General features: G+C 40.0%; 1 protein-coding gene across 5 annotated transcripts in view; it reads left to right on the forward strand.

Moving 5' to 3' along the window:
* Positions 1 to 24455, forward strand: part of kek5 (kekkon 5) — a 312008-nt gene that overhangs the window by 109015 nt on the left and 178538 nt on the right. The gene's annotated exons all lie outside the window — the stretch shown is intronic.

A 24455-nucleotide genomic window follows, 5' to 3' on the forward strand; every position in this document is an offset into this window, starting at 1 on the left:
TTCCGTTTTAATTATAGCAGCACACACTCGCACACACACTCACACACACACATCAATCGATTTTTCACTTGCATCTGAAAAAAAAAGAGGAGAGATGGGGGAACAAAAAAAGTGTCATGAAAATTTGCACATAATTTTATGCAATGCATGCAAAATAGTTTTCCAGTTTTCCAGCTGCAATTAGAAAATAGAAAATCGAGTCTACACAATTTTCATCTGCATTTGCCTTGTCACCGTTTTTTTTCCCCTCCATCCCCCCCTCCTGTTTTTCCGCGCGTGGAACAATTATTGTTTAATGCGCCCGAATTGTTTGAATTATGCATTTAATGTTCGCTTTCAAATATTTGCCTTTAAATTACAGCACATTTTTTTTTTCCTTAATTTTTTTTATTACATTTTCATCGGTTAGCCGCAGGCTAAATATCCTCGTTAAACTCAACAAGTTGAATAAATTAATTTATTTACAAAGTATTCTGTTGTTGTCCAAACAATGTTAAATAATTAACACTCGTTTATGTGAGATATGTTTGTTCGTTTCGTTGCATTTTACTTTAAATCTTACTTGCATAAAGCTCGTTTAACTTTTAATTCGCTTCTCGGGCTTCTCGCTTTCGCCGCTTTTGCTCTCTCATAGTTATTTTTTTCTGCTTTTACTTTGCTTTGTCTCGCTTCTCTCGTGAATTAAGTTTTTAATGCACTTCTTAATTCGCTTCTCGCGTGACTTATCGTTTATGCTGTACTTTTGTTGCTATAGAGTTGATACGTTTTCTCATTTGGTACACTTCCCCACTTGATTCGCTTCTCTCAAATGTTTTGCTTCTTTTGTTGATATGCTTCTTCCTTAAACTGGACTCATTCTCATGCTTTTGCTAGTTGATTCAATTCTCGCATTACTCGCTTCTCGCTTATCGGAATCAAGTCGCTTCTCCCTTTTTTCTTCACTTGCTGCTCTTATTGATTTGCTTCTCGCTTAACGTGGACTAATTCTGATCATTAGAATCATTTGCTGCTGCGCTTCCCGCTTAATCGCTTCTCGCTGCAATTGATGCGCTTCTCTCTTTTATCGTTTGCTTTGCATCTCGCTTAGCTTATCAGCTGCTGCTTCTAACTTCTTTAATGCTGATGACCCACTTCTATTCGCTTCTCTCTTTCAGCTTGGTTTTTGCTCCTTCTTCCTTCTCTTCTCTCTTTCATTTTTGTGTGTTTGCCTTCCTGGACTTGGCCCAACGTTTCGCACTGTCTGCTGCTCCCTTGTCTCATAAATTAGTTATTCGCTTCTCTCTGTGATTATAACGCGCTTCTGTCTAATTAAGCTAATTAAATACTCCATATGTTGTGGATAATTAAAAGTCTTTACATGGCGTGCACTGCCTTTTTCCAGCCCTTCAATTGGGCACTTTAGTTTTGTCATGCGACAAGCCAAGGCGAACTTGCAAATACTCTTTTAGACAACTGCGAAAGTGTATTAAATGCGTCTACTATGATGAACGTCGGCTATGTGTAGAAAGTGCTTCTTCGATCAAAATGTAAAAATTCCCATTTGAAATAAAATCAACTAAATCCAGACTCTAGATTGGTTGCACACGTCCGGTAGGGTATCAGATGTGCGGCTCTGCCAAGCATGCAATTTTTTACCTGTCCGTTGAGTCGATGTGATTTATGCGCGCTTGTTGAATGCGCTTTCAATAAATAAAATTAACGCAATATGTTTCAGATTAATGCATTTATTTGCTTAAATCAAATATCAGAGCCCAGGTAGATCGGGCCAATATATATGTATATACAATTATTAACTATTGACTTGACAAGTTAAGCATTATGAGTTTCGTTTCATTTTGTATTTATGCGCATTTATTTATTGCCGCTGGCTATGAAAACGGAGGGTGGACCAAAAGGAATAAAATCTCAACTCCTGCTCCCTTATGGAATATTTTATGCTTTTTTATGGCCCACATAAAGTGAGCACTCATGTGTGTGTGTGTGTGTGTGCGTGTGTGTGTATGAAATCAATTAAAAGTTTTAATTGAAAGATTTAAGTGAAATTAAATGCGCCCGCCTCGACTCAACTCAACTCAACTCAACGCAACTCATCTCGACTCGACTCGATTCGAGTCTGGGTTCGGGCCGGGGCTCGGTTTTGGAATTGTCTCAGATTGCCAACGTATTCAGACGTTAATTGTCTATGATTTTGGCCAACTATGGCAACAACAATAACTTTGCCAGCAATTTTCGTAATAGTTATTTGCGGTTGCCACGCCCACCCCTCCTCACCCTCCTCTTTAAAAAGCAACCGCCTCTCACTCACTTTGCCGAGTTAAAAGTCTTGTGAAATAAATCAAATCAAAGCAAGTTGACAGCTCTGGCGACAGCAGGCCACAACGGGGGGGAGGGGAATGAGTGAGATTGGGGGGGTTGGTGGAGGTGGCGGCGGGTTTGCCTTAATTACCTAATTTAATTAACGCTAAATGTGAGCATTTTGTGAAGGATTTGACTGGGAAATTTCTTGACATTATACGAATATCTGCTGTCTGCCCCACATCCCCTCCCTCGCTGTCACCGCCCCTCTCACATAAATACTTGATTTGATGGCTATGAAAGATAAATATAATCAAATGCAATTAACGAATATCTTGGCCAAGCTGTGTGTTAAGCATGTGAGTTATTCAATTATGCAGGAATGCCGAATATGTACCGAGAAATATCTGTAGGATTCGCAGCTGAAATTGGACTCTAATTTGGTGTATTATACTCAAAACAAAAAAAAAGTTAATTCAACAAGATATAAATAACAAAAGCGAGCAGGTTGTGTGTATAACTATTTGAAGAACCACGCGAATCGACTTTAGATTTGCAAGGTCCTGTTCTCAGTCCAAGGCTATAACCACTTGCGAATTATAAGCCACAAAGAAGGTGAAAAAGCTAAACAAAATTAAAGCCTCCAGACGATCAGTTAAACATTTGCCAAATATATAATATAAGTAAGTTGTGCCTATTCGACTGAACTGGGGACATCTTACAAATTGATCAAAAAAGCAGCAGCTACACCAAGTTTCATTTTGTCAGCCTCACTGGAAACTGAGTTCGATGGGGTAGCTATATGATATAGTCTTAGGATTCGACTGATCTTCGGATATTTTCTCATTACAGCTGAAAGAAGCAGCTGCACCAAGTTTCATATTTCTAGCTGCACTGGGAACTGAGTTCAATCAGATAGCTATATGATATTGTCTTACGATCCGACTCATATTAATATATGCTCCAATCGGAGTTAAAATAGGCAGCTGTACCAATTCTCCTGAATATATTGCATTTATTTTTTCAATATGTTTTCTATATATTTGGTAATTTTTTGTTATATTATTATTATTATATGTTGTTCGTAAGAAGTTTGTACAAGTTTTTAGCTTTTGCCGAGTATGCAATCAAATTATTCAGAAGTGCTTCGAGCTGAAAGCTTAACGAAGCGATAGATTGAATGCAAATGGCAGAGCTTGAACCATTTTGAAGCACTTCTCGGGACTCTACAACTAATTATATGACCCTAGATTAAAGCTGCTTGAGCTTCAAGTACATTTAGCGGGAAATGCAGCTGCTTTGTCGTGGATCTGTTCATGTGTGTTGCCCTTCATTTCGGTTCTTTGGACGCGGGCACGAACTTTTAGAAATAAATTAAATGAGTAGGGCACAAAAATGCTTGAATTCAGCTCTTATTTTGAGTAGTTTTCCATTTGTTTGAGAGTTAAATGTTTAAAAACAAAAAAAAAAGAGGGAAAACTTATTTATCTACACTTTGTTAAGTATTTCGAAACTATTCTAGTTTTGGAATGAAATTAAATTTGTTTTCCTTCTCAAAATCCCAAATTCCCAACTCGCATTTTGGTCGCTTTAGCCAATTTGAGCTGGCAAATGTTTTAAGCGCAGGCAAATTAGACGGACTACAGTGAGTGCAAAATGTATGTAAACAGGCAGTCAGGCAATTAAAAGCTCAAACTAGCTAAGTCTCTAAATGGATATAGGGGGGTCGGGACGCGGCAGGTGGAAGCTCGCCTGCTAAGCTGGCACAAGAGAATGTAGCAGAAAAAAAGAAGTGGAATAACAAAGAAACTGAAGGGGAGAAACTTAACATGTCAGGGATGCGATTGTTGTTGCTCAGAGATTATGCACAGCTGAAATAAATAAATAAACATGGGCTTACATATGAAAAACAAAACTATGAGCCAATTTGAAGAAGCTCAGTTCGGCTCGTCTCGGCTCGGCTCTCACTTAAAAGAGAAAACAAAGACGCAAAAGGGACACATACAGATTGTAGACTTGCTAGTTACCCTGTTTAGTTTTATATAGGGATTTATATAAGAGAGAGATAGATATAGATATAGATATAGATATAGATATAGATATAGATATAGATATAGATATAGATATAGATATAGATATAGATATAGATATAGCTCATCGGAATATAGCTGATAAGAGATAGCTCGAGATATAGATCATAGAATAGATATAGCATATAGCTATAGATCTCGCTCTCGTATCGCTCTGGCTCTCGATATCGCTCTAGGCTTCTCGCTATCGCTCTCGCTCTCGCTCTCGTCTCGCGCTGCTCTCGCTCTCGATCTCCGCTCTCTGCTCTCAGCCGAGAGCTCGAGATATAGATATATATATAGATATATATATAGATATAGATATAGATATAGATATAGATATAGATATAGATATAGATATAGATATAGATATAGATATAGATATAGATATAGATATAGATATAGATATAGATATAGATATAGATATAGATATAGATATAGATATAGATAGATATAGATATAGATATAGATATAGATATAGATATAGATATAGATATAGATATAGATATAGATATAGATATAGATATAGATATAGATATAGATATAGATATAGATATAGATATAGATATAGATATAGATATAGATCTAGCTATCGATCTCGATATAGCTCTAGATACTGCTATCGCTATGCTATCGCTTCGCTATAGCTAGCTTCGATCTCGCTCTCGCTACTAGCGATCGCTACCGCTTTCGCTCTAGCATCTAGCTCTCGCTCGCTATCGCGCTCTCGTCTACGCGCCACATATCAGATTTGATGTTTCTAGTGCTGACAGAAACTGAGTCCGCTGTTTCGTAGGATTCTTATTTGCAATCGAAACACCCCGCTTAAGCATTTGATTTGTACAGGGTATGCGTAAAAAGAGTTTAACATATGTATATCAAAATATGATATGTTAGACCATGAAAGAGCGACACCTACAACAATCGTAACAGGAAGGGAACAACAACAACAACAGCAACTACAACAACAACAACAACAACAACAACAACAACAACAACAGCTGCAACAACAACAACAACAACAACAACAACAACACAGTACAAATGTAAAGCTTAGCCAGAAGCTTACAAAGTGGAACGCAACTCCGGCACTCCGGAGCCTGACGGGTTGACGCATGGGTCTAGCCCACTAAGTGGGCTTCTCAATGTCTATGCCCGACTCTCTACCTCTGTGTGTGTGTGTGTGTGTGTGTGTGTGTGTGTAATGCCACAAACTGGCTGTAACTGGCTGGAGTACAATTGTCAAGGCTAAAGGCAGAAAAACAACAGGACTTGTGAGACAGGTATTAAAAGGTATCATGGCACAGAAAAGGGGGAAAAAAAAAGTGGAAACCAGTTGGCCCACACCAGCCCAACCCCCAGCCCCTGGCGGGATGCGAGTGCTTAAAGTTGTGGCATTTGCGGAACCGCAAACAGTTCAACTGGACACAATGCGAATACGATTTGAATTTAATATTAAACAAAGTCTATAAACGCAATTAGCTGGGCATTTGAATAGAATGCGAATGGAATCAAAAGAAAACTTTACAGCAACTTTCGCTTAACACCGCATGAGGATACGATTTGAATCCAGCTCTGACTCGCAAGTCTCCAACTTGATCATGATATCTGGATAAACAATGAGGTTTATTATATTTGAATTCAATTTTTGGTCTCCGATATAATGGGCCGAAAGAAGTTCGTGGTTCAAGCTCATTTAGAAATGTGAGTTAAGCACCTTCGATGAACAGCTTATTGAACTTTGCTTTCACTTGGGGTACTGAAGAGGTCTCGAGCTCTCAAATGCCTGGGCAGAAATGAAGATAAATTCTTTCTGAACTTGATAAATTTTATTGAAATCTTTTTGGTGTGGCTTTGAGCCTGTCCATCTGTTCGACCGTTCTTCCGTATGTATGAACGCAAGGATCTCAGAATCATTAAGAGCCTGCTCGTGCAGTTCGAGTTTCTTTCCGATTCCTCGATACCTTGTCCCGTTTTCAATCGATAAGAATCGTTATCGAAATCCTGCATTTTAAACAAATCTCTGAGGTTTTAAGAGCTAAGAGCTTCTAGAATAGTATAAATAGAACAAGTATCTTTTCTTTTACTAAACATAATTTACTCAAGAACATGCAATCGATTTGGGAGCACTTTGTAGGAAGAGAGTGAGAGAGACAAAAATAGAGAGAGGGAGAGAGAGAGAGACCCTAGTTCTTTATTGAATTTCGAGAGAGCATAAAGATAAATTCAATTCGAATATAGTTTTAAGTTTATGAAATTTGGGTTTGTTTGGATCTTGAGCTTAACTTTTATGGGGGGTTTCTTTTAGCCCAGATAAATGTGCGTTATATCAAGCTCCTAGAAATGCAAAATACGCCTTAATGGAGTAAATTGTTTGGGTTACTTGGCTAAAGGCTCCATATGAGAAGGGCCCTCTCAACTCTCGCTCTCTCTTTCCCACTCTATCTATCGCTCTCTTCCAGTCGCTCTGTCCTCTCTCTGCATATTTCCGATCACAACACATGTGCCTGCCACATGTTTTCTCATCCAAGGCGTTCGCACCGCTGAGATCGATGCGAGCGATAGCCGAGTCTGAGTCCGTGTTTCGACTCGCCTGTAGATAACAAAAAAATTCGAAATATTATCGCACTTGCCACAAAATGTGGAACATGTGCTTATCAAATATGAACCAACAACAAAAAATATAAGTAAACATCAAATAGAAGAGCGAAGGGTGAGCGAGGCAGAGGCAAAGTCAAACACAAAAAAAAAAAAAATGAAGGAAAACACGGAGAAAAAAAAAAACTGAAAACAAACTCTCACAGCTATTTGCGCCTGCGGCCGCGCGTGCACTTGAAAATTTAAAAAAAAAAAAAAAAAAAAAAAAAATAAAAAAACAAGAAAGCAGAAGAAAAATAAGAGAAAAACTATTCAAAGAGAGTGAAATAATGCCAGATGCCAAAAAAAGTTGAACTTTATTCGATAAATGCGCCATAAAATACCAAAAAAAAAAAACAAGTTTTTGAGACATGAACTTTTTGGAATAACTCGAGAATTATGAGGTCTAGATATACGAAACTTGGTATGCAAACTCAACTAAGGCTTATGCATTTAAAAAATAAATCACTTTTCTAATAACTTTGTCCGAAAATGGGAGAAACTGAAAATATTCCACAAAAGCCAGCCAGCTACTGAGTTCAGGGGATATCTCCAAGTCGTGTAAGCCCAACTAGAACACATTTATATGTATTTGTTTCTTGGGCCTGGGATCGTAACAGGCAAAACAATTTTTGCTTTTGTTGCTACAAATATTGCCGGCAGCTATTGGACATGAAACGCGCGCGCCAAGCGCTGAGGCCAGAGAGGCGCAAGGGACTGACTACTGACCTACCTGGGGTGTCGCTCTCTGTCTGTGTGTGTGTGTGTGAGTGTGTGTGTGTGTGTGTGTGTTTCTGTGTGACCCTGGCAGCTACCTGAGCCTGCCGCTAGCCAACAGCAGTGACAGCAGCGAGAGCGAGAGGCACAGAGCGAGGTTTCGGTTTCAGAGTGCCGTCCGTCTCCTGGCTGGAAGCCAACCAAGCGTACCATGAACTGTTGCCCCCTGCCACAGTTGCTGCCGCCTGCTGAAACACAGTACATCATGCCACATTTTGTAGTCAGCCAGCCAGCCAAGCAGCCAGCCAGCCAGCCAGCCAGCCAGCCGGTTGTTGTTGCAGCACATTTTTCAGATACTTTTATAAGTAAATGTTGTGGGCTAAAACATCTGCTTACAATTCTCGGAGCCACATTTTCATTTCGCATTTAACATTCCAATTCGAGTTACTTTGGAGCTGTTGCTTAGTTAAGTTTAAACTATTCCAAAATGTGTGTTAAGTTTAATAGACCAAAACTTCAAGAAAGTAGAAAACACACAAATGCGAGTTGATTGAACTGCAGGCAGTCAAAACTGAAATACCCTAGCAAATATTGTTTTCCAGCCAAGAGATATGAAAGCATGCAATAAATCATCTGCCTAAAATAAAGTTCTATTAAGCTAAATTGAAGAACAGCAGCTGTCTGATATATAGCCTTACGATCTGACTGGCATTAAGGATTTATGTCTTATAAGAGCTGAAAGAAGCAGCTGTACCATATTTCATCTTTCTAGCTGCACTAAGAGCTGAGTTCACATAGGCAGCTATATGATAGAGAGTTAGGATTTGGCTGCTACTAGGTTATTCTCTTGTTAGAGCTGAAAGATACCGCTGTACCAGGTTTCATCGTGATATGTGCACTGAGAGCTGAGTTCGGCTAGGTAACTATATGATATAGACTTGGGATTCGACTGATCTGAGGGTATTTTCTTATTGGAGCTCCATGAGGCAACTGTACCAAGTTTTATCTTTCTAGCTGTTATGAATGGTTCATTCCTTGATACACATTTCCCTTAACATATAGAATGCCCTCTGCGAGTTTAAAGACTCATTCAGTTCCTCTCTTCTCTCTTCCTACCTATTTCTCCCTCTCCTTCTCTTTCTTTCGCTTTCTCAACTGTTGTTTCAGCTGTGTTTCCACCTTTGAAATACATTTCATGCGAGGCTACATTTCCAACTATCCGCAGCTCGCAAAAGGAGTTGGGTGTCAGATTATGACCCAAGGCCAAAATGGTGCACTAATTACGCGAATTTCTGTTCTCCCCTTTCTTCTTCTGCTCCACATTTTGTTTTCTTTTGCACTCTCCTTCGCCCGCTTTTTCGTTTTTGGCAGTTTTTAGTTGGAAGCTTATGAAAAAAAAAAATAATAAAAATCTGTGTCCATTTAAGACTTAATTATGGCGCGGAACATTCTGAAATGCTTAAGCTTATGTCCCTTTGGGAAATGTCTTAAATTGGAACTTTCCAAAACTAAATTCATTTACGAGGCATTCGCAGGTCTTCGACTCATATAAAGAAAAAACCAACCCAAGTTCTTAAATTCCAACTCTTGTAACTCTGCCAATTGTGAACCGATTTGCATGTTTGATATCATTTTGATTTGGGTTTAACTCCAGAAGCTGCATCCAAATTCCGCTTCGACAATTTACACATTCACCAGCTGCTAGCTAAACGCTGGTTCTAACTCGCATACCTTGGTCTGCCTTGAAAAATGTGCTCGCGGAATGCCTTTTATATGCCAGCTGGAATTCCCATTTACATTTTTCTTTATTTTCGGCTAAAAAATATGAATTTATTGAAAATTTTTTTTTTGCATTTTTGTTTTTAAAGCAACAACATTTTGAGCTTTCAACTCTGAGAAAACGTGAAGAACTTTTGGATAATTGAGTGCAGTCGAGTTGAGTATTTTGTGTGTGCTTCGTGTTTGTGTGTGTATGTTCCTTTCAGTTGACGCCGATGACAACAACAACTTTTTTTTTGTTGTTGTGGCCAATTTTCGATTTGATTTCAAATTGATTTTCAAGCCTTTTCGATATACTATAGCGCGAAGATGGCATGCCAAACGGGTATGACAGACGGGAGCAGACAGCTTGTAGGTCTATCAAGTGTGGAGGCGCGTTTATTCGGCTTTAAGTGTTTTGAACTGCCCTTGAACTGAGGAACCAGAAGAGCTGGTCATAGAGACTATGAATACTATAGATATCATAGATACTATAGATACTAAAGATTCTTTAGATACCAAAGATACTATAACACCATAGATACCATCGATATCATAGATACCATAGATACCATAGATAATGTCGATAATGTAGAAACTGTAGATACTGTAGATACAATAGAAATTGTAGATACTATAGATACCATAGATAGTATAGATACAATAAGAACCATAGATGCGGCAGATACTGTAGATACTATAGAAACTTTATATATAGATACTGTAGATAAAATAGATACTATAAGAACCATAGATACTGTGAAGCTATAGATACTTTAGTTACCATAGATGCCATAGTTACTAAAGATACCATAGATACTGTGGAACCTATAGAACCTATAGATACTATAGATACTCTACATATCGTAGTTACTCTAGTTATATTGGGCAGCTGCAACTAAATAGATCCAGCTTTTTTTTCTTGATAGTGACCCCATAAAACTGATCAACTATCAGAGCTAACTTTATGAAGTTTGGTAGAATTTAGCTAACTAATCCCTAAATCCTTCTACTCCTTAACTTATGCAACAAACTGTTTGCCTGTTTTCTTAAATTCAACTTTGTTCTTACACCCTATATCATCTTTATAACTCGAGCTTCAACATAAACATTTGATCTTATCCATTTTTTTTATTTTTCTGAAAACTGAACCCATTGAATTCAGGATCTATAAGAGCTAGCTTCGTGAAATTTGGTATATGGCTTTTTGAATAGTTTACCCAATCATATTTATTGGAACGTTTTCAAAATTGCTTCGACTGGCTTTCTTATTGCAAAGATACAAATAAATTCTTAAACCATGTTCTTAAATTAAACTTCTCTTACGCTTTTATATAGATAGTTCTAGTATGCTCTCTATAAAGGTCATTTATATACCTGAGATTGAATGCAAACAGTTCAATTTATCCAGCTTTTTTTCTGTTTCTTCTGTTTCTTCTTAATACTGACCCCATGGAACTCCGGATCTGTAAGAGTTATTGCTATAAAATTTGGCATGTGCCATTTAATTTAGTTAAGCTTGTTAAATGCATTAAAACTGTTTGATAAAATGATAGTTTATACAGGATATTTGCTAGTCGCGCCTCTGTGGGCTATTCTAGGCCCAGTCGTATCTAAAATTCTGTATGTCAAGCTTTGGCTATCAAATGCAATTTCAATTCAATTCATTTTCTAATTATTCTCTCTACCATTTCTCTATATTTACAGGTAAGACAGACAAGCCCGGTGTAGACAAACATGAACTGGCACAGTTCTCTCGCGCTGCTCTCCCTCTCTCTCTCTCTCTCCCTTTCTCTCTCTATTTTTTTTGCTGGCCTGAATCTTGAGAATAAATGGAACGAAGGCAAGTACCAAGTGGAAATGTTGTTGCAGTTGGCAGTTGGATATGTTACAAATATATATACTATATATATATATATATATATCTTAGCGACATTGGATCATCAAACACGTGATGCCTATAGAGTAGGGAGAAGGGTGACGGGGCGGGGATTGGGGGCTTGGATTCTCTGCCATGTAAGGCATGTAAACATTTTTAAATTTGAATTACGTGCTCGGGCTGGCAAGTTGGTTTTTTGGGTTCTACTTGGCTAAAAGTAGCTAAGAAAATATATTTCAAATGAGCAGCCAAAAACTTTCACTTGCACCCCGATGGTTAAAGAAAGGGGCGGCCGCGGGGGCGTGCCCATGACGGTTGACAGCAGCTCATGAGATTTCAGACAGACGCGTCGGAAAAAAAAAACGCCAAAGGGCCTCTTAAAGAATATGCTCGATTTTCGCTGTACCCTTCGAACGGCTAGAGGGGGCCGTGGTGTGTATGTGTGTGTGTGTTTAGGGGGTGTAGATTGCTTAGACGCGGGCTGGCGGGGGGGGGGTTGTGGATGTGGTGTCAGTTCTTAAGCTGCGTCTTTTGATGCCAGCGCCGCCGGCGTCGCAGCTGACTAAGCAGCACTTGAGCAACTTTTCGTAGTCCTTCTCTCGCTTTTCTTCTACTTCTCTTTTTTTTGGTGAGTAGAAAAGAAAAATTACAAAATTTATTAAAGTGTTGCGCAGCGGCATGACACAGGGTGATTGTTGTGGGCAAAGAAGTGGGCGGGGAGGGGCTTGCCAGCCAGAGACAGCGAAACAGAGTGAGATACACATATCAAATGTAATTGACTCGGAAATCCAAGACAAATGTGCTAAATATAAGAACAAGCAGTCCAAAGGACAGACCCAACACATGCGTGTGTGTGTGTGTGTGTGTGTGTGTGTGTATTGTTGTTGTTATTGTTGTTGCCTGATGCGTCACCAAATTACAGAGCAGCAGACGCTGTCGCCGCCGCCGGCGCTCAACAACAAGTTGACTAAGTTTTTATGCCCTTCCATGCAATGGGTATGCCAATTGTCTCACACCCTACGTAACACATAGCAGAAGGCTGGAGCAGGCAAAGGGTATGCATGAATATATAATAGTTACATTTAAATATATATGTCCAATCAGTCGCAACTTTCCAGCCGATATAACTAAATTACCATAGCATGTAGGTACACCCTTCTGGAGGGCTTTTGAAGCAGACATCTCTACTACGTAGATTATATATATTCTAGACATCAACATGAGCCATCTATATCATATAGTTGCTATAGGAATAGGATCGGTGGAATAGTAGGTGCTTGATTTCAAAGGGATTTTCACTTCAAACCTGACATTTACAAGCTTCACTAATTCTCACATATTTACTAAAGACAAATGTCTAGAAGAGTATTAAATTTGTGGCATGCCAAAGATGTTCTTACTTTCATCTATGTTATATTTAGGGTATTCAAACTGCGACTTTTTTCAAATGGAACCTTTGGTAACCTTTGTCTTTGGCTTAGACAAAGCTATAAGCATATCACATTGATCCCGTAAGTGTATTCAATAGTCGGCGCTCTTCTGGTTATGCTTCATGCACGGCTCAAGCGCAGCCATAAGAAGCAGCAGGAGTAGAAAAAGAAGAAAACGGCGTAGCTAGTGGTGCATAATCCACCACCGCCACCCCAACTGCCACCACCAGATCTCCATGTGCACCATTAGCAGCAACACCGCAACCACCCTCAAAGAATATACTTATATATATATCAATATATATAAATATATGTATATAAGTATATATGTATGCGTGCCATATGGTCCCACCCCCTTGCATGTTAACCCCCAGGGACAGCGTCTCGCAGTTGCATTGTGCAAATCGCCAAGAAGAAGCATCAGTCGAACAATAAGAAAGCAGAAAAACAGAATGCGCCAAAAGCAGCTGGCAATAAGTCGTTGAGGCGATATCATAAACAGCGCCACGATAAGAAGAATTTTTCAAAACAGGCATAGAAATACATACTTCAGATAAGCTTGCACCATGGAATGCCCCTAATGCCGCGTGTCGTTCAAGGCGTTGTGCAATCAACCAGGGCCAGAGCTGGAATACATACGAAGTTTCATGCAGCTGACTCAAAGATCTTAAGAGTTACGATAGTCGGGAAGGGGTATTCCCCAAGGACTTAAAGATCTTAAGAGTTACAATAGCTAGGAAGGGAATACCCCTACTACGAAATTACTGTTCAAAGGGGAAAACAAGGACTCAAAGATCTCAAGAGTAACAATAGTAAGGAAAGGAATACCCCTACTACGAAGTACTGATCAAAGGGGAAAACAACGAGCTAGTTATCCCAAGCCCACATACAAAATTTCAAGAAGCTAACTCAAAACTTTAGAGTTACAATAAGTAATGAGGTTTTCTTTTATTTTCACTCGACTTTTAGCTTGGAATGGAAATTCTATAAATTTCTATATCGAGTAATTGAAGTTTATTCCATGTTAAAATCAACAGCATTTTGTTTTGCCCAATCAAAACGCAACCACCTGCGAACTGGTTCACAGAACTTTACTCGAAATAAGCCTTAAACATCTATTTAAAAAAATGTCCATATTTTTAATAATTACTTTAATAATTTCTATGGAGACCATTAGAGAGAATTAGAAGTTTATACCGAATCAAAATCAATCGAATTGTCTCACAAAACTGAAACACTTTGGAACCACTCGCGAACTGGTTCGCAGATATTTTGGGGCAAAAATTCTTTATCGATAAAACTTTCTTTTCTTCTTCTTCTTTTTTTTTTATCGAATTTCAAAGAACTTGGCCAAAATGTTGCGGGAGTTGGAAGTCGTGTTGGCTGAGTGGGTGGGTGGGTGGTTGGTTGGGTGGGTGGTTTGTCTAGGTGGTTGCAAGGCCCATTATTGTATATTGTGGGGGATGGTTTTACGCTTTTATAAGTCCCATTCCCCCCCGCGCGCCGTTGCCCCTGTCCCTGCGCCTGCCCTCGCACGTTAGACGATTGAAAATGAATGAAATTTTATGTGCGACTACAATCTAAATGAGTGAATGAATGAATGAATGAATCTACCAATGAATAGATCCCCCCCTATACCCTTCCTCCTTCAACATGAACTCGCCCTGCACAGTAGCTGGCCCTGACGTGGATCGGGCCAGGGGCAGGGACAGGGGCTGCGGCCCAATATGTTGCCCATTTGCAACACAAAGCTGCAGCAGCATGAAAGGTAGTTAAAGCGGCGCAAGCGGGGAGTTCATTACGCCCCCGCCACGCCCCCTACCCCTCTAAACCATTCAGCAACCACTCGAAAAAAAAAAAAAAATAGAAACCAAATTCGATTTGGATGCCGGCTAATGCGAAATTTGTATGCAGGCCAAACATTTGGCCATTTCTTTTGTTTCGTAAGGCTCGTCTGGGATTCGTTGGCCCAGGAGGAGGGGGAGGAGGCGGCGGTGAAGGGGGAACAGGAGCCGATCGGCGGCAGGCTGGCAATTGGCGCTGTAGGAAATAACAATCAAATTAAATGACAGCCAAAGCTGCGTTGGCCAAACAGGAAATTAGGAACGCGTCCGTCCATGTCTAGCATATCTGCTATCCAATTCTGGCTAACTTTTGCACCCGCCCCGCCCCCTGCCTTCGCCGTGCACAGCAAAACTGTTGGCGATGGCTGCTCTTTTAACACTTTCAGTGCATAAATTTCTCTAGCATTTTATTGACTTAATTTGCTGGGCGTGAAAAAAATAATGAATACGATACAAGACACCAAAAACCAGCAGCAGATACAGCAACAGACACGACCGACAATTGGCAAATAAAAAAACAAAAAAAGAAAAGGGTTAACATCTTGGGATGCGCATCATTTAAATGAAAACCTAATTTAAAATGTCATAAAAAAGAAAAAAACGTACGCACCCAGAGCCACGCTTAAGCAGCTCAAATTCATAACATAAAAAACAAGTAAGAGGTTCTAGTCGGCTCCTGACTAGGGGATACCCTGACTAGGGGATACCCTGAACCCTCCTCTTCCAACATTAAATGCATATATCTATTCTATTTTAGAAGCAACATCCCATGTTTCGTGACTCTAGCTCTTATTATTTACCAAAATTGCTCAAAAAACAGGATATCGATATCGATTTTTATCGATTGCTTGGAAACGGAGTAAGCTATCGATTATCGGAAATAAACTCGATCTGCGCAAGCACTAGGAGCATCTACATCCAAGCATCTATTTCAAGTCTCTAGCTCTTATAGGTTCTGAGATCCTTGCGCTCATACATACGGACAGACGGACAGACGGACATGGCTAGATCGACTCGGCTATTGGTGCTGATCAAGAATATATATACTTTATGGGGTCGGAGTTGCTTCGTTCTGCCTGTTACATACATTTGGATTTTGCACAAATACAATATACCCTTGTACCCATTTTTAATGGGTTTAGGGTATACAAAAATGCTGCTGAATAAAAGCAAAGAGCGAATCGCGGGCATACCCTTAATGAAAATGCGCCGGAATTTCATTTAATAACTTCATATTGTTTCGAGTTGACCAACCGAATGGAATGGAATGGAATTGTTTGGCGTTGTATATTGCACTTTTTCCTCCTTTTTTTTTTTGCTGTTGTTATTTTTAGTTATTTTTATACCCATTGAAGAGGCGCAAAAGGGGTATATTGCTTGTGTGAAAGAAGGAAACATCTGCAAGAGTAACATATATAGATATTTATGAAATAAAAAGAAATACCAAATCAAAATGAATATAAAATAACAAAAAAAAAAATGAAAAATTAAAATAATAATAATAATTAATAAATAGATATAAAAGGGAAAGTATGCATGTTTGCGGCATGCCGAAGATGAAATACTCTGCAGACAATTTCCTCTTGCAGATATGTTCGAATTGTTGAGGCTTGAAAATTGTTGAAATATAAACATCTCATTTCTAAAGTTAAAGCCTTATGTATGCTTATGCCCCGAAATTTGCACAAAGATCGGACTATAAGCACCGAAGCTTGTCAAGAATGCATTTCGCACTGATTATTGATTGGATTCAAATAAGCACAACGGGTTGTCTGTGTTTCTCCAAGCCGTAAATAGAAGAATAGATAATTTTGTAAAATTAAAGAAATTTAATTCCAGCCTCGAAAGCAAACTGTAACATAAGAAATGTAAACGCAAACAAACCTGTATCTGGCAGCACTTTTGCAACCTTGCTAAAACACTTTAAAATCAATTTCTAATTATTTTCTGTGCTTGCTTATTTTCGTTATCGGTCTTTATATAGTATAGCGCCATATCGGGAATTGACCTAGCACAATATGATGCACTCAAGATAAGAAAATTGAATTAGATTCGAAATTTCGAATCAAGGCAAACTCTGAAGCTACCAAGAGCTCAATTACTTAGTGTACGAGTGAAAGCTTTTAATTGACATGCATATCAAACTTTGTAATAAAAATAAAAAATAAAAAAAAAAAGGAATTCACATGGATTTAAAGTTATTTACAACTGGAACTAAAAGCTTAACGTGAATGTATGCAGAATTGATATCTATAAAGAGTTGATATCGCATCATCAGTTTATAAGCCGATTAGCTATATTTTTTAGCTTTAGCTTTATGGGCTTAATTTAAAGCTATTTCGGATTGCTTAATATACGACGCAACCCATTTCCCATTTCCCGCCTTTGTCATCGGCTTGGCTCGTGCAGCTCTGGTTTTCATGTTCACCCAAGCAATACATCAACGTTGCCTTCCCCTAATTCACTTCCTTTGGGCTTTTGCGTCTCACATATGCCAATTTTCACTGCCTTAATGCCTGCCAAGAATTTATAAAAAACAGCCAGCGAGCATAGCCAAATACTAAATACCCTTCTGCACTTGGCCAAGGCTGCTAAGAGTCTAAGAGTCAAAACGTTAACATTACATTCTTCTGTTAAGTGGCTCTCATTGCTGTTATCTTTGCCGAAGATAATGTTAACATTGCGCGAGTGTCTTACTACTGTTATGTAAACAACAACACCTTATACTAGAATTAACATTTCATATGGCTTAGCAGAAGCATTCTTTTTTAACATGCCTTGCTTCTGTTAATTACCTCTCACTGCTGTTAAATTTGCTTCCATCTCATAAATCTCACATTTATGTAATGTAAACAACATTAACTGACTTTAACATTTTCATTGGCTGCCATAAAGCGTTGTTTGCATTCATTGTCTTTCATTGCTGTTATCTTTGCATATTTTAATGCGAGTAACATTTCGATTTCAGTCGAGCAGTATGTTAACTTATGTTATATTTAACTATGCTAATGCGAGCTGCAATTTAACTCGTCTAACAGTATGTTAACGCTGCTTGAAGCTTTTAACAGTTCGTTTGCTAAGCAACTTTTATTACTGTTAACCTTACATTAATATTGCCTCTGCTTTAAAGATTGCTTCTGGTTAGGAACTTTTATTGTCTTGTAACAGTAACAGTACCTTCAGTAGAATCATGTAACTGTGGCACTGTTAAGTAGATGTTAGACCTGTCAATGCTGCTATGTTAACGGCTGTCGGTTTCTGTTAATGCGAACCTGTTACAAACTTCGTGTGTTAATTAATAGAACCCATGTGTTTGGTATACAAGGCATTGCATATCTTTAATTTTTTTGAACTCTCATGGCTTTTATTTTTCTTTTACTCTGGCTTGCCTGGAGTGAGACGAGAGCAAAAAGAAGAAAAATGCGATTTTTATGCGCACAAAATTACAAAAGGCTGCCAAGCCGGCTGCTGGGCTCTGACTTTGCTGCAATCTCTTCCCTCGGCTGCTCCAGCTTACAATCCAGCTGCTGCCTTTGGTGACGTGTTTGCGTCTTGCGGTTGTCAGCTTGCCAGTGAGAGGTGTCGGTGTCGGTGTCAGCCTCACTCTCGCTTTACCTCGACTGGCCCAAAGTCAGATGAAGCGAACGGGCATATGCATAGACCCTGTAGTTGCAGATGCCGAAGATTAGCACAGCTCGAGAGTTAGCATGATTGAGACAGATTTTGTCTAGACATAAGCAGGGATAATAATAAATATATTCCATCAAAATGCGCTATCAAAAGTCATAAACATTTTATCGCTGAAAGAGAAAGAGAACAGGTCAAACATTCTTAACTTTGCATTCTTTTATATTACTATCGCTTATGTATCGCTTGGGCGGATAATGTTCTCTACTTGAAAGAAATTATGAAAATTTGTTGAGACAACATGTGAACTAGCAAAGTTATCGCCTGGAAGTTAAATTGGCGATAGCACAAATCTAACTCTTTTGAGCGACAAATCACTTTTCTTTAACTCAACATTTTTGACGATGCGCCCATCAAGGGCACATGCATAGCCAAGTGTTTGGCTGGCACTTAACGCATTTACAGGGCATCTGCTAGTCGAGCATACTCGCGTATGCTTACCTTTGGACGTATGCATGGGCATATACTCTGATGGGTTGTGATGGTCTACGGAATGAAGAAGAATCGCATTATTATATGGCATGCGTTTAATTTAGCTACAAAACAACACACACACAAACACACACACGCACACACAAAGACACACACGCACACACACACACACACACACACACACACACACACACACACACACACACACACAGACACACACACACAGATATGTGATTGTTCTGCGTTGATTGCGTTCAAGTGGCGCACCTCCTGGCTGCCGCCCCCCTTAGCTCGTGCAGCCCCCCCTCCCCCTGCACACCAGCCCGCTGTCAATCTAAATGCTGCTTCTTATGCTCAACATGCTTGCAGCTTTACAGTCCCGCCCACAATTCTAGCTCCACTTTTGGCCTTGTCTTTTTATGATTTGCTTTTGGCATTCATTTATTTATTTATTTTCCTCTTTATTTTCTTTTTTTTTTCTACTTTTTTAAATGTATTTTGCATTTAATTTACCACATGTGTTGGGTCTATGTGTGTGTGTGTTGTGTGTGTGTTGTGTGTGTGTTGTGTGTGTGTATTTTGCACTTTCCCTTTTCAATGCGTTTCGCTTCTTCTTTTTTTATACGTGTTCGCCCTGCAGAAGCTGCCACAACAACTGCTTCAAGGGGTTGTGTGGCTAAGCGGGACCGTGCGTGGGGGGCGGCTGTTAGACTCAAGCGGTTGAGTTAGGGAGGGGGTGTGGAGAGGGAGGGGGCTGCGCCTGGGTGGCTGCATGTAGATCATTAAACGGCTCGTCTAGACTTTATTTTGTGCCCGGCTTGATTGACAGCTGCCAGCACCCACTTGTATCCCGCCGCTCCCCATCCCCTACCGCTCCGCAGCCCGTTCCCAGCTGCTCCTAGCCTCATGCCAGGCACGCCCAATTGCGTGCTTGTTGGGTTTCTGCCGATTTTTGGGCACTTTGTCATACTTTTTTATGAGCCCTCAGCGCATACCCAAAAAAATTGTTCGACAGCCGTGCGAGAATTTAATTGGCAGGCAAATCTCTTGCCGACGCACCCGAACTCACTCGTCTTCGTCTCCTTCTTCGCTCCACGGGCAACACACGAAATTGGCTCAAATTGGCCAAGAGTCAGGCTTAATTAAGCAGCCGTAAGCAGCCCTCGGCGTGAGCCTCTAAATTTGCACACAGCAAAAAAAAAAAAAGAAAAAGAAAACGAAAGAAAATGAACACAAATTTATAATAAATGAAATGGTTCGCCGAGTGATTTATGAGCGAATCTTTGAATCTAAAATATCCCACAAATAGTATGGAAAATACTTGCATATAGCAGAAATTACCCGGCCTTACACGACACAAGTGCAAATGCTACAGAAATTGTTTATGAAATTCGCGATTATCCAAACCTAATTTCAAGGGGGTTCGAACCCTTTAAAAACACTGAGGCTGACAATAATCTGAAGCGAAAACAAGAAGAAGACATACGAGAACATATTCTATTGAGTTTTGACACAATTCTAGGTCAGCAGAGTTTTTATTTTAAAATAGAAGCTTTCAGAAATTGAATTTGTTTTGAGAGATTGCCTCGCATGTGTTCTCTTAAGTGCTTGGCCATAAATGAAATCCAATATAGCTTTAATAGATTTCTCCCATCTAATTTCAACTCGTGCTGGTTTTGCCTTTCTTTCGTTGTTAATGTCTTTATGATGAGCCCCATTTTGGTTGCACTCGTATCTGTTGGCACGCGTCTGGCTTCGCGAAGGCGAAGGGCAATGTAAATGCAGCTGCAGAACACCCTGTGGCACAGGGTGCGAGGGCAGAGCTAAAAACACACACACACACACTCAGATATATACATATATGAAAACAAATGCGAATGCGAATGCGAATAACGCATTAGTTCGCTCCATTCACTACACGTATTTCCTGTCAATTTTCTTTTATACCCTGTAACCTGCAACAAATAAGGGCATTCTGTTTGTGTGAGCTGCGAAACCTTGTCACTTCTCGAGAACTTTAAGAGTTACATAGGCGAATTTTGGAATTTAAATGCTTGCATAATCCATGCTTATTCAGAATATTTCGCCTTTTCAATAACTGCCCCCGCTTAACTCTAAACGGGGCTAAAACACGCAGTTCTATAGTTAGAGCCTTGCGCTCTGGTATGCACACACTTTTTTGCTGCCATATTGTGCGTCTGAAAGTTTTATTCAGATCGGACTATAAGCTCCGAAGTTACGCAAGGTTGTGTACGTTATATGTGGATTGTGGCAAGGGTAAGAAGAAGGGTAACTGCGCAACGTGCACTCCCGACTACAATTATTCGACTAGTAAAATTTTCTTCTTTTTCGTTTTTTGCGCCTTTCACACTTGCCAAAGTTTTCGCACTCTTACCATCCCCTCCGCCTCTCCCGTGTCCTTTTTATTATCGTCCCTCAAAACATTGCGACAGTTAATAATAAACGCAGCGAGTTGGCAGCCCCTTCCCCCCCTCCCTTACCACCGCCCCCGCCCCCTGCCTGACCAGACGGGGCTTACAATAAAGAAATGTAGGCGCAAAAGCGAATGAGCCCATAAAAATCCCCGAGGCAACAACAATAATATTATGCTGGAAACAACAACAACAACAAAAAAAAGTAAAAAAATAAAATAAAAAAAATGCGAAAGAAAGGAAAATATTGTCGAATAAAAGTCTGGCTAAATTTATACAGCGCATTTCATGCGATCAACACATAAATATTATTATATATACACTGCGTATATATTTATAAATATCCATTCGCAATGGGCTGCCCCTAGCCCCCGCCTGCACCCCCTTGCACCCCGCTTTACATGTGCTGTTTTCTTCCTTTTTTTCTACCTCATCCATTTAACGATTCCTGATGTGTGTGTGTGTGCCTTTTCTTGTTTCCATGTCCTGAGTCAATGTCCCCAACTGTGCTGACTCATGCACTGAGCGAAATTTCGTATCTATAATTCATATGTGTGTCTCATTTGAAGCTGAACAATGTTAGATTATTAAATCAGACTTCGACTTTGACGCGACAAATTGAATGATACATACATCAAGCCATGCGTAGGCTCTTTCGGTTTCTTCTCAAAGAAAAACTTTTTCTTTTGAATTCCAAATCCGAATTCTATTCAATATCAGATCTTGCCTTCTGTCTTCTTAAATTCAATCAATTCATGCAAGGCAATTGCGTCTTCTTAGGGGCTCGATTCTACTTGAAGATATTGTTAAGAAACCTTCAGTTTATTTGTGCTCTTGGGGGATTGAACCACGTTTGCACCCGCCTTAACATACTCGAGACGAAGAAACTTTGTTAAGAGGCTTTCATTTGCCATTTATTTTAATATCTTATGTGTGCTTTGGGGGTTCGAACCCTCAATGTGCCGACACCTAGCCCATCATGTTACGCAGTTGATTTGTTGAAACCTACCGAAGAGTACAAATAAGAGTTTTTTGGTTGCCAACAAAAATTAAAAAAAAAAAAGACAATAATTCGAACTAAATCACTTTTCAACTCTTTCAACATATTATTTGTGCTTTTGTTGGTTTGAGGGCAGCTGAATTTGAACTGGCGACTACGCGCTGCCTGGTGCGACGCGCACGTTTGCCCGTTGTTTTTGCTTAACCCAAACTTTGAACACAATTAACATCCCATTTGAAGGTCGAATTTTCCAAAAACCCGCCTTAAACCTGCTTAAAAAGTTCTTAAAAAGCTTCTGTACAAATTTTGGCTTGTTAGCTCTTACGGTTTGAGCTGTGCTCTGATCACCAATCAGTCAGTCTGTCAGTCTGTCAATCAGTCAGGACAAAATCTTTTATATATAGTAGCCGTTATATATGTGTGTGTGCGTGTGTGTGTGCGCGTGTGTGTGCTTCATTTTAGAGTGTTAAATGCGTGTCTCGAGTTACCTGAAGCTGAGCCACAAAAGCAACACTCGCCAGTTGTGTGTGTTGATCTGATGTGTGTGTGTGTGTGTGTTGTATGTGTGTGTGTGTGTGTGTGTGTGTGTGTGTGTGATTGATGTGTGTGCGGCTAACCACAAGGCAAATGCGAATACAAATTTGACGGGCAGGCACAAAATAAATTGACGACAGCAAACGAAATAACTGAATGCAAATGCTATATAGCTATATAAGGTTGATCGAAAAGGGTGCGGCGGGTTGGGGAGGGTGTTGCGTGTGAAAAGGGAGAGAGGGAGAGAGGGGAGGGGGGGGGTTTGGGGGCGGACAGGAAATACAAGTGAAAAATGAAAAACTTGCAAAGTGAATGGCTTTTCCAAACGCAATACAATTGCGAGCAAAAATTTCTAAAGGGTTGTGCAAAGAGGTGTGCGTGTGTGTGTGTCCGCGTGTGTGTATGAGGGGATGTCAAGACACAGACATAGTCAAGGATGTCGTTGACAACAACAACAACAACAACAATGGCAACAAAAGGCGGAAAAGCAAAATCAATTTGAATCGATAAACCGCAAACAGAGTGGGCGACAGCAAGGCAGCAGTAGGCGTGGCAGGTGCCGCCCTAGAGCTGAAGGTGTGTGTGTGTGTGTGACAGTGTGTGTGTGTGTGTGTATGAGTGTGTGTGCAAGTGTGTGTGTGTGTCTGTGTCGCCAAAAGCGGAAGCTCCAAGTTCAACTGAATGTGTGAAGTTTGATTTAGCTCGGGTTTTACTTTTTTGTGGTGGGTGCCTGTGTGTGTGAGTGTGCGTGTGTGTGTGAGTGTGTATGTGTGTGGGTGGCACATTAATACAAATGACTGTCACATGAGCGTCATAAAAATGATGAAGAGCCGGCAACAACAACAACGATAGCAGCAGCAGCAGCAAAAAGGCTGATCGTTTGCCTCAAAGTCGAATGATGAAGTGCACGAGCACGAAACCCGCCAAAGGCTATGTGTGTGTGCGTGTGTGTGTGTGTGTGTGTGTGTGTGTGTGTGTGTGTGTGTGTGTGTGGCAAGTAATAAGCGGAAATAGCAGCTAAGAACCATAAGCCACGCCCACCGCACGCCCCCAGCGCACACACAATGCGCGTAGCCCATTGAAAGCAAAAGTTTTTTTTTTTTTTGTATTTTATTTCTCAAGCTCACTTTTGTTTTCGGGCTTTCAGCCATTGTTGACGCCCACGCATTTCCTTGGCCATTTTTGTGCTATTAATCCATCAATGTGTGTGTGTGTGTGTGTGTGGCTATCAAGCAGGCTGAATGCCATTTAGCTGTGAGGCCAAAGTTAAAGCCAGACGGCATCAAATCAACTCAAACCAAAAACAAGAAGCATCAAAAGTTGCAAACAGAACTGCAACAGTTGTGTGTTTGTGTGTGTAAGGGGTGTGTGGGGTGTGTGTGCTGAGACATAAGACAACTTTCTTGAGGCTCAAATAGTGTAGAACCGTCAGCAAATGAAACAGAAAACTTAGCAAGGAGTCAACTTTGTGGGGGCATTGTTGATAAATCTAAGAGAAAGGCAAAAATGAAGACGACGAGAGAAAGAAATTGAGAGACAGAAAAGAGGCAATGAATGGGAAAAAGACCAGCTAATTAAAACTATCGATAGGCCCTATAAGCGAGGCGGGAATTATCGATAGCCACAATCAAGCAGTCAATCAGTCAGTCAGTCAATCACTAGCGAAATTTATGTATAAAGAAAAGATTTTCTTTTAATTCTCTAGACCTTAGATGATAACGGTTGTGCGTCAATCTTCAAT

The sequence above is a fragment of the Drosophila virilis genome, chromosome X (genome assembly GCF_030788295.1).
Source record: "Drosophila virilis strain 15010-1051.87 chromosome X, Dvir_AGI_RSII-ME, whole genome shotgun sequence".
NCBI lineage: Eukaryota > Metazoa > Arthropoda > Insecta > Diptera > Drosophilidae > Drosophila > Drosophila virilis.